The sequence below is a fragment of the Priapulus caudatus genome, unplaced genomic scaffold (assembly GCF_000485595.1).
Source record: "Priapulus caudatus unplaced genomic scaffold, Priapulus_caudatus-5.0.1 Scaffold999, whole genome shotgun sequence".
NCBI classification, from domain to species: Eukaryota; Metazoa; Priapulida; class Priapulimorpha; order Priapulimorphida; family Priapulidae; genus Priapulus; species Priapulus caudatus.
In genome coordinates, this window is record NW_014578060.1 from 1,949 (window position 1) to 12,213 (window position 10,265).

General features: G+C 45.8%; 1 protein-coding gene across 1 annotated transcript in view; it reads left to right on the forward strand.

The window, feature by feature from the left end:
* Positions 1-2,831: 2,831 nt before the first annotated feature.
* Positions 2,832-10,265, forward strand: part of LOC106814890 (nascent polypeptide-associated complex subunit alpha, muscle-specific form-like) — a gene marked incomplete at its 5' end in the record, with an annotated part of 22,185 nt that continues 14,751 nt past the window's right edge. The window contains 1 exon segment of the mRNA XM_014819266.1: positions 2,832-2,963.

A 10,265-nucleotide genomic window follows, 5' to 3' on the forward strand; every position in this document is an offset into this window, starting at 1 on the left:
CAGAACATTAAAGTGACTGATGCAGCATTCAGTGTTTCCTTGCCTTTTGCTGGACTTTCTTGCCAGCGAGTCTTGAGTTAGACACGCACGCGCACACACACACAACACACACACACACACAACCTCCGCATCCTACCTCATCTCCCCCCGCACAGCATCCTTTCTCTCTCTAAAAAACATAATCCCATTGTCTATCCCGCTACCATCTCCACATTGTACGCACGCACACCACCAATATCAATTCCTCCCCCCAATCTTACCACACACACCACACAATCTATCTCCAAGCACACATCCCCCCCATCTCATAAATCATCAACTGCCCACCCCATCTTGGCTATAAACATCACATCCCACCCCATCTCGCATAAACATCACCATCCCACCCCAGTCTCAATAAATCTCAATCCCATCTCATCTATATCTACAACATCTCATCTCATCTATATCCTACACACATCCAGCTACTCATCCTATTCTACACACATTCTCATCTCATCCTATATCTACACACATCTGCATCTCATCTATATCTACACACATCTCATCTCATCCTATATCTTACACACATCTCATCGCCATCCTATATCTACACGACACTCTGCATCTCATCCTATATTACACACATCTCATTCTCATCCTATAATCTACACAGCGATCTCATCCATCTCATCCTATATTTACACACATCTCATCTCATCCTATATGCTACACACTCCCATCTCATCCTATATCTACACACATCCCATCTTCACTCGCTATATTCTAACACACATCTCATCCGATCTCATCCTATATCTACACACATCCCAATCTCATTCCTATATCTACACACATCTCATTCTCATCTCATCCTTATTTATCTACACCAACATCCCATCTCATCCTATATCTACACACATACGCCCCATCCATCCTTATCTACACTTTCACCATATCGAATCTATCTCATCCCATCTCATCGCTAAATATTACAACAATTCATCCCCATCTAATCCTATATCTACACACTATCTTTCATCTCATCCGTATATCTCCCATCTATTCATCCATATCTCACATCTCATTCGCCATCTCATCGGCTATATCTACACACATCTCATCTGCATCCCTATACTTACACCAATCCCATCTCATCCTATTCTACACACATCTCATCTCATGCCTATATCTACACACATCCCATCTCATCCGCTATATCTACACACATCTCTCTCAATCCTATAATCTACAACACATCTCATCTCATTCCTATATGCTTAACACACATCCATCTCATTCCTATATCTCTACACAATATCTCATCTCATCTCATCCTATATCTTACGCCCCCACATAATCATCCCATTCTTCACAACATCTCATACGGCAATCTCAGTCCGTGAACATATAGGCGTAATGCTGGTGGGGTACTGACGCGGGTTCACGAGTTGTTTGTTTCATCGCTAGTCACTCGTGGAAGCGCGTGTGTTGGCAGGCCGCCTCCGTCAGAGCGTAGGAGCATGCATGAGGTAATGCACGCACTGCCGAGCGTGCTGTCGTGTGCGGAAGGCGGAGCTGATCTATGTTTTAAGCCTGCACGCACAGACTGAAGGCCAGCAGCTGCTGGCTCGCAGGCATCGAGCAGAAACTAGCAGCGCTTCCTAGAAGCTGCTCGTCGTTGTCTGTTTGCGTGCGTGCGTGCGTTGCTGCGTGCGTGCGTGCGTGCCTGTGAGCTTAGTGGTCACCCTGCGTGCGCTGTGTGCGGTGGGCGCGGCGTGGTGCGCGCGTGTTGTGCTGCGTGCGTGTGTGCGTGCGCGCGTAACGTGCGTGTCTGTGCGTGGCGCGTGTGTGGGCGTGCGCGCCGTGTGTGTGTGTGTGTCGTGAGTGCGCGCGTGTGTGTGTGTGCGTGCGCGCGGCGTTGTGTGTTGCGATGTGTGTGTGCGCGCGTGCGTGCGTGTGTGGGTGTTGCGCGGTCACGTGTGTGTGTGTGTGTGTGCGCGTCGTGCGTGTGTGTGCTGTGCGCCGTACGTGTATAACTTCATGGTTCAGGTCCAGCCTTTTTTTTCAAATAACCAGTAAATTCGTAAACGGGGTAAAAGCAAATAAACAGTATATCCGCCTGATGCACAGACGAGCCGCGTGACGTAACACGCACGTGTGCGCATGATCTCTCAGCTTCCTCGACCTACATCCGCCTCAGCTGAAGCCCTATTCAACATTGAGCCGCATCCACAACACATACGCAGCAGCGAGGAAGTGTAGTTGAACTTGTGCGCGTCTCACTGACTGAGGATTCCAATAGAATAATTACTCGGCTGCAGTGGTGGCGTGTTGTATAGCTGCTACTTCTGTGTCGTACTGTGGCTATATTAACCGCTTGTAGAGTTACGGTGCGTCTAGCCCTCACGTATTAACAGCTTGTGGTAATCGCGCACGATGCCTCGTTGGGCATGGGACTCCTGTCTGATCTGGTAAAGCGGTCACTATATAGCCTATAGGCCAAATATAGCGGTCACTATATAGTCTATAGGCCGTATATAGCAGTCACTAGCAGGGTCGTGTTCTCACTAGATACCCCGTGTGTGAGGTGAGGTGTGCCTCTCGTGATCTAACCGCTGACAGGGACCTGGTCTGAGGTGCCTGTACTAACTACTCATCAGTGCGAAAAGATCAACGCATTCCTCTTCTAGCTGCTAGCTGGCTGCTGACCTGTCCGGAGCGTAGTGTTAGAGTCGTCATCTAGCCGCTGACCCGTGCGTAGGGTGGCGCTTTGCCTGGGCGAGACGGGTCTCCGGTGCTGACTTACCGCTCGTGACACTGTCAGTCAACCCGACGCCTTTTGTTTTCAGCACTGACGGTGTTATCACAGCCAGGGGGCGCCAGCAGCACCGACGGCTCGCAGAACGAGGAGCGTAAGAGATTTCGCAAGCGGCCGGATTCCGCAGACGCTAGCCATCTAACGAAGAGTCCCACATCGAAAGGTAAGCTCACACCTAAAAGCCGCCCTTCCGTCTCAAAGCTGTCCTTGCTATGTGTACATCTGCGTGTATCGCTGGCGGATACATCAAGGCCATGGCCCCCATCCCCTGTCGAGGAATCAATGTCAGAAAAACAAACTTCTGTGAAACAAATCTTTGAATATTAGGACAGGGCACACTCGCTACCCATGCACGCACGCACGCACGCACGCACGTCTCTCATCCTATATCTACAACACATCTCATCCATACTCATCCTAATATCTACGACACATCATCATACCATGCCTATATTACACACATCTCAGATTCTCATCCTATATCGCTACGGCACATCTCATCTCATCCTACTATCTACACATCATCTCATCTCATCCTAATATCTACATGCACTATCTCATCTCATCCTATATTCTACCACACATCCCATCTCATCCTATATCTACACACGAACTCATCGCCTCTCATCCTATAAGTCTACACACCATCTCATCTCATCCCAATATCTATCACACCATCAATCCGATCTCAATCTCTATATCTACACATCACATCCTCATCCCATCTCATGCTATAGTCTAGCAACATCATCGTTCATCTCATCCTATATGCTACACATCACCTCATCTCACCTATATCTACACACACCCAGTCTCATCCCTATATACACCAGCATCTCATGACTCATCTAAATCTAACACAAGCATCTCATTCTCCACTTCTCATCACTCTAATACTAACCAACACATCCACTATCCATATATCTACACACAAGTCCCATCTCATAGCCTATATCTATCCACATCTCATCTCATCCTAGAATATCTACACACATCTCATCCTATACTCTATCCCATCCCTCATTCTCAATCCTAATCGTACACACATTCATCTCATTCTCTATAATGCTAACACACATCTCATCCTATATCTAACACACAGTCCCGCTCCATTCATCCTAATCTACACCATACACATCTCATCTCATCCTAATCCTACAGCACATCTCATCTTTCATCATCATTCCTATATCTACACACATTCACCATCTCATCGCTATATCTACAAACACATCTCATCTCATCCTATAATCTACTCAACCATCTCATCTTCAGTCATATAGTCTATACACACATCTCATCTATCCGCCATCTTCGATCCATATCTACACACATCTCATTGCATCCTATATTCTACACACATCTCATCTCATCCTACTTATAGTCTAACAGTAACACACATCTCATATCATCCTATATCTACACACATACTCACTCATCCCATCCTATATCTACACCATATCGTCCATCTCATCCTATACTAACTAAACACATACCCATTCTCAATCCTATATCTAGCACACATCTCATCTCATCCTATAATCTACAATCAGCATCATCCGCATCATCATCTTCCATCCTAGTATCTAGCACACATCTCATCTCCATCCTCATCTAATGATCTACCACACAGTCCCAATCTCAATCCTAATATCTACACACCATTCGGTCATCTCATGTCCTATCTACACACATCTCAGTCCCATCCATCTATATCACACACATCTCATCCTCATCCTATATTCTATCACACATCTCATCATCATCCTATATCTTACACCGAACATGTCTCAATCTCCATGCCTATAATCTACACACAGCTCCATCCATCCTAATGATCTACACACACATTTCATCTCATCCTATAATCTCACACATCTCACCATCCCATCATCATCCTATACTCTACACACACTCATCATCTCATTCCTATATCTACACCACATATCTCATCTCATCCTATAACTAGCACACATGCCACATCTCCATCCTATATCTTATCACAATCCATACTCATCCTAAATCTACACACATCTCACTCACAATCCTATATCTACACAGACATCCTCATCCTGCATTTTATATCCTACAACACATCCCCACTCATCTAATATCATACACACATCTCATCTCATCCTATATCTAACACAACATCTCATCCCATCTCATCCTATATCTTACACACCCTACATCTCATCCCATCTCATCTATATCCCACACATATCCATCTCAATTCCTATATCTACACCACCATCTCACCCCAAATCTCATCCTATATCTACACACATTTCATCTCATCCTATTATATCTACACACATCCCATCTCCATGCTCATCTCCTATATCTACCATATATCTACAACACAGTACCAATCCATCCTATATCTACACACTCTCATCCCATCTCATCCTATATCTACACAGCACCACATCCAATATCCTATATCTAACACGAGCATGACTCATCTCATCTCATATCTACCACACATCTCATCTCATCCTATAATCTACACACATCTCATCTCATCCTAATACTACACCATTTCATCTCATCCTATATCTACACACATCTCACCCATCTATCACCTATGATCTACAACATCCCATCTCATCCATATCACATCACATTCAGCTCATCCCTCATATCTAACACACATTCTCATCCCATCTCATCCTATATCACACACATCTCATCTCAGTCTGCTATACTCACACACTCTCATCCCTCCTAATATCTACACAACATCTCATCCCATCTCATCCTATATCACACACATCTCATCTCATCGCTATACTCTAACATCACATCTCATCTCAATCCTATATCTACACACATCCATCTCATCCTATATCACACAACATCTTCATCTCATCACTATTCTACACACAGTCTCATCTTCATCCTATATCTAACACACATCTCAATCCATCTATCCTATATCTACACACATCTCATCTCATCACATATATCTACACCATCCCATCCATCCTAGATCTAACAGCACATCTCATTCATCCATATTATCTACACAAGTCTTCATCCATCCTATATCACACACAGTCTCATCTGCATCTATATCTACATCGCACATCTCGACCTCATCCTATAATCTACACATCATCACCATCTCATCATACACACACATCTCATGCTCACCTAATAATCACACACATATCATCTCATCCACATCTACACACATCATCCCATCCATCCTATATTCTACCACACATCTCATCCATCCTATATCTACACACATCCCAGCTCATCCTAATATCTACACACATTCCCATCTCATCCTATATCTAGCACACATCTCCTCAATCCTATATCTACAGCCACATCCCATCTCATCCATATTCATACACACATCTCATCTCATCCATATCTACACACATCCGCATCTCATCCTATATCTACACACATCTCATTCCGCATCTCATCCTATCATCGTACACACATCTCTATCTCATGTCCTATACTACAACATCGTCCCATCTCATCCTATATCTAACAACACCATCTCATCTCCATCCTAATATCTACACACATCCCATCTCATCCTATAATGACACACCATCCATCCATCCTATATCTACACACATCTCAAGCTCATACCTATTATCTACACACATAATCATCCTCATCCTATATCTACACACATCTCATCCCATCTCACCTATCTCTTACACACATCTCATCTCATCCTATATTCTAACACTCCATCTCCTCTATATCTACAAACACATCCCACTCATCCATATACTACACACATCTCAATCTCATCCTATGATCTACACACATCTCATCTCATCCTATATCGACACAACATCTCATTCCATCCTATATCTAAACACACATCTCATCTGCATCCTCGTAATCCCTACCTACACATCTCATCTCATCCTATATCTATCTACACCATCCATCTCATCCTATATCTAAGCACACAATCTCACTCATCTATATCTCCACACATCTCATCTCATCCATATCTACACCACATCTCCATCTCAATCCTATATCTACACACATCTCATTCTCATCCAATATCTAACCACATCCCACTCATCGTCATCCTATATCTACAAACATCTCATCCAATCCTATATCTACACACATCTCACGATCCATCCTATATCTATCACACAGGGGTCCCCATCTCATCTCATCCCTATACTACCACACTCTTCGTCTATCTCATCGCTGTATCTACACACATCTCATCTCATCCCTATATCTACACACACTCATCTCATCCTTACTAGCCACATCTCAATCTCAATCCTGTATCTACATACACAGTCTCATCTCATTCCTATATCAGCAGCACATCTCACTCATCCTAATCTACACACATCTTCCATCTCATTCCTAATATCTACACATCATCTCATCTCATGCCTGTATCTACACACATCTCATCTCATCCAATCTACAACACATCTCATCCTATTCTTCCCATCCTTATCTACAGCACATGCTCATCTCATCCTTAATGCTACAGCACATTCTCATCTCCATCCGATATCTACAAACATCCATCCTCAATCCATCTATATCCTACACACATTCTCATCTCATCCTGTAATTACACGACATCTCATCTCATCCGTATATCTACACACAGTCCCATCTTCATCTTCATCCTATATCTACACACCATCTCAATCTCATCCCTATATATAGCACACATCTCATCTCCATCCGTAGTATCACATCATTTGTTTCATTCATCATCTCATCATAATATCTACTACACAGCCCTTCTCATCAGCCTTATAATCTCGAGCGCGCATTCACGACCTCTCATCTCCCTGTAATCTATCACAGCACCGATCCCCATCCTCCAGCTCCTATAGGCCTCTCACACCCACCGCCACGTCTCGCCATCCCTCCATCGGCTGCGATCGCGTCGATACCACACGCCCACATCCCATGCGGCATCCTATACTCTAGCACCAGTCTCATCGGTACATCCTAATGCTACAGCATAATCTCATCTCCATCCGTCATAGTCTACACACATCTCATCTCAATCCTATATCTACACATCATCTCATCTCATCCTATATCTAACACACATCACCGATCCAATCGCCTCATCCTAATATCTACACACATCTCATCTTCATCTCTATCGCTATATCTACACACATCCGCATCTCATCTCATCCTAATCTACCAGCACATCTCATCTATCCTATATATACACGAGCATCATTTCAATCCTATACTACACACTACCTATCTCATGCCTATATCTATCACAGATCCCTATCTCATCTCATCCTATATCTACAGGCACTATCTCATCTCATCCTGTATCTACAACACATCGTCAATCTCAATCCTATTGCTAACACCACATCTCCATCTCATCATCCATCCGGATATTCTATCACACATCTCAATCTCATCCTATACTACACACATCTCATCTCATCCCACCTCATCGCATCTCGCCCGTGGAAAATAAGGCGTACTGATGTGTTGTACTGACGGGGTATGAAGTTGTTGTTTCATGCCGCTATCTCTCGTCGAAGCGCGTGTGTTGGCAGGCAGGCCTCCCTGACGATCAGAGCGTAAGGCGAGCTGCCATGCGTGTAGCACGCACCACTGCGAGCCGTGCTGTCGTCGTGAAGGCTGGGTGATCTATTGTTGCCTGGCACCACGGCCTGAAGCCAGCAGTGCGTCGTGAAGGCCTGGGTGATCTATTTTTGCCTGCACGCACCCGCCTGAACCAGCAGTCGTCGTGAGGCTGGGATGAATCTCTGTTTGCCTGCACGCACGCCTGGAAGCCAGCAAGTTCGTCGTGAAGGCTGTGATTATGTTTGCCTGCAGGACGCACGCGTGAAGCCAAGCCGCTTGTGGCTGCAGCGTCGAGCAAGAAACAAGCAGCGCATTCCTCTAGAGCTGTCGTTGTGTCTGTGTGGTGCTCGTGCGTGCGATGCGGTGCGGTGCGTGCGTGCGTGCATTTCGCGTCCGTTGCGTGCGTTGCGTGCGTGTGAGCTTTAGTGGTCACTGCGTGCCTGTGTGCGTGGCGCGCGTGCTGTGCGGTGCGTGTGTGAGTGTGTGGTGTGGCGTGCGCGCGTACGTGCGTGTGTGTGCGTGGGCGTGTGTGGTGCGGCCGCGCTGCAGTGTGTTGCGTGGGGTGCGTGCGCCGCGTACGTGCGTGTGTGTGCGCGTGCGTCGGCGGTGTGTTGTGTTGTTGCGTCGCCGTACGTCTGTGGTGTGGCGCGCCCGGTACGATGCGCAATGTGTGTGCGCGTGGCCGGTGCGTGTCGTGGTGGTGCTGCCGCGCGTGACGTGCGTGTGTGTGCGCGCGTGACGGGTGCGTAGGTTTGTGCGCGCTGCTGCACTGTGTGTGTGTATGCGCGCGTGGAAACGTGTGTGCTTGTGTGCTCGCGCTGCCGGTACTGTAGCGTGGTGTGTGACGCTGTTTGCGTGTCGTTGCGTGCTGTTGATGTGCGCGTGCGTTGCGGTGCCGTACTTGCGTGTGTGTGTGCGCTCGCGCGTGTTATAACTTCATGGGTTCAGCCAGCTCGTTACTCGTTACGGTAACAGCGAGATTCGAGGCAAAAGGAAGAGTAGACGCAGTTTAGTTCATCAAGTCGTTCTTGTCAATCCAGTAATGACGTCGAGGAATGCGGGAGGCAATTACTGGTCTGTTTTAAGGCGTGGTTCCTTCGCGGTAGACTTGCAGTTGGCAGATCTTGAAGGCTGATCTTGCGTTAGCCTAGAATTCTGCCGGCGTCGTGGAGTCAGTTTGAGTTTCTTAAAAGGCCGGGCTACTCGTCTCCGGTCATAAGTTTCTTTATGTGAGTGGGACCAATATAAGAATTAACGTATAAGTTTTACCATATATTACCTTTAGCTATTGTTGGTTTCCAAAAGGAAATGATTTTGTAATTTTTGTTCTGTTAACTTTTGAAGCAATAGTAAATCCAGTAAATTAACGTTGGAAAGCGGGGCGTGCGCCTAATCGTAACGTTTATATGAAATGCTGTGCTGAGCTTTGAATGGGATGAGCGGAACGCGTAGCCCTGTGTGGTTTTAAAAATACAAATATATCCACGACATAGGAAGACAATCTGGAAATCGCGCTCTCCCTGTTAATCAGACAAAGCAGCAGTAGGCAGCACCCTGACCGCAGGGCTTCGTTGTAGAGGAGTGAAATCTATCTCTCACATCCACCTGATAATTACTTACACTGATCACGCAGGTGACCATTGCTCACGTGACGCCCCCATTTCTAGCTGTATTGTGAAAATACGCGCTATGGTCTAGGAGGATATTTGTGGGTTACAATAGCTCTGCCTATCTAGCCAATCAGCTGCCAATGTTCTAAATTATTCGCAGTTCTAATTTCGATCCGAAGGTGTTTTAATGTGATATCGGTTCAGGGCTCATGTGCCCACGCAGACAATTATTTACTCACTTGGCTGCAATAAAGCGAGGAACAGGG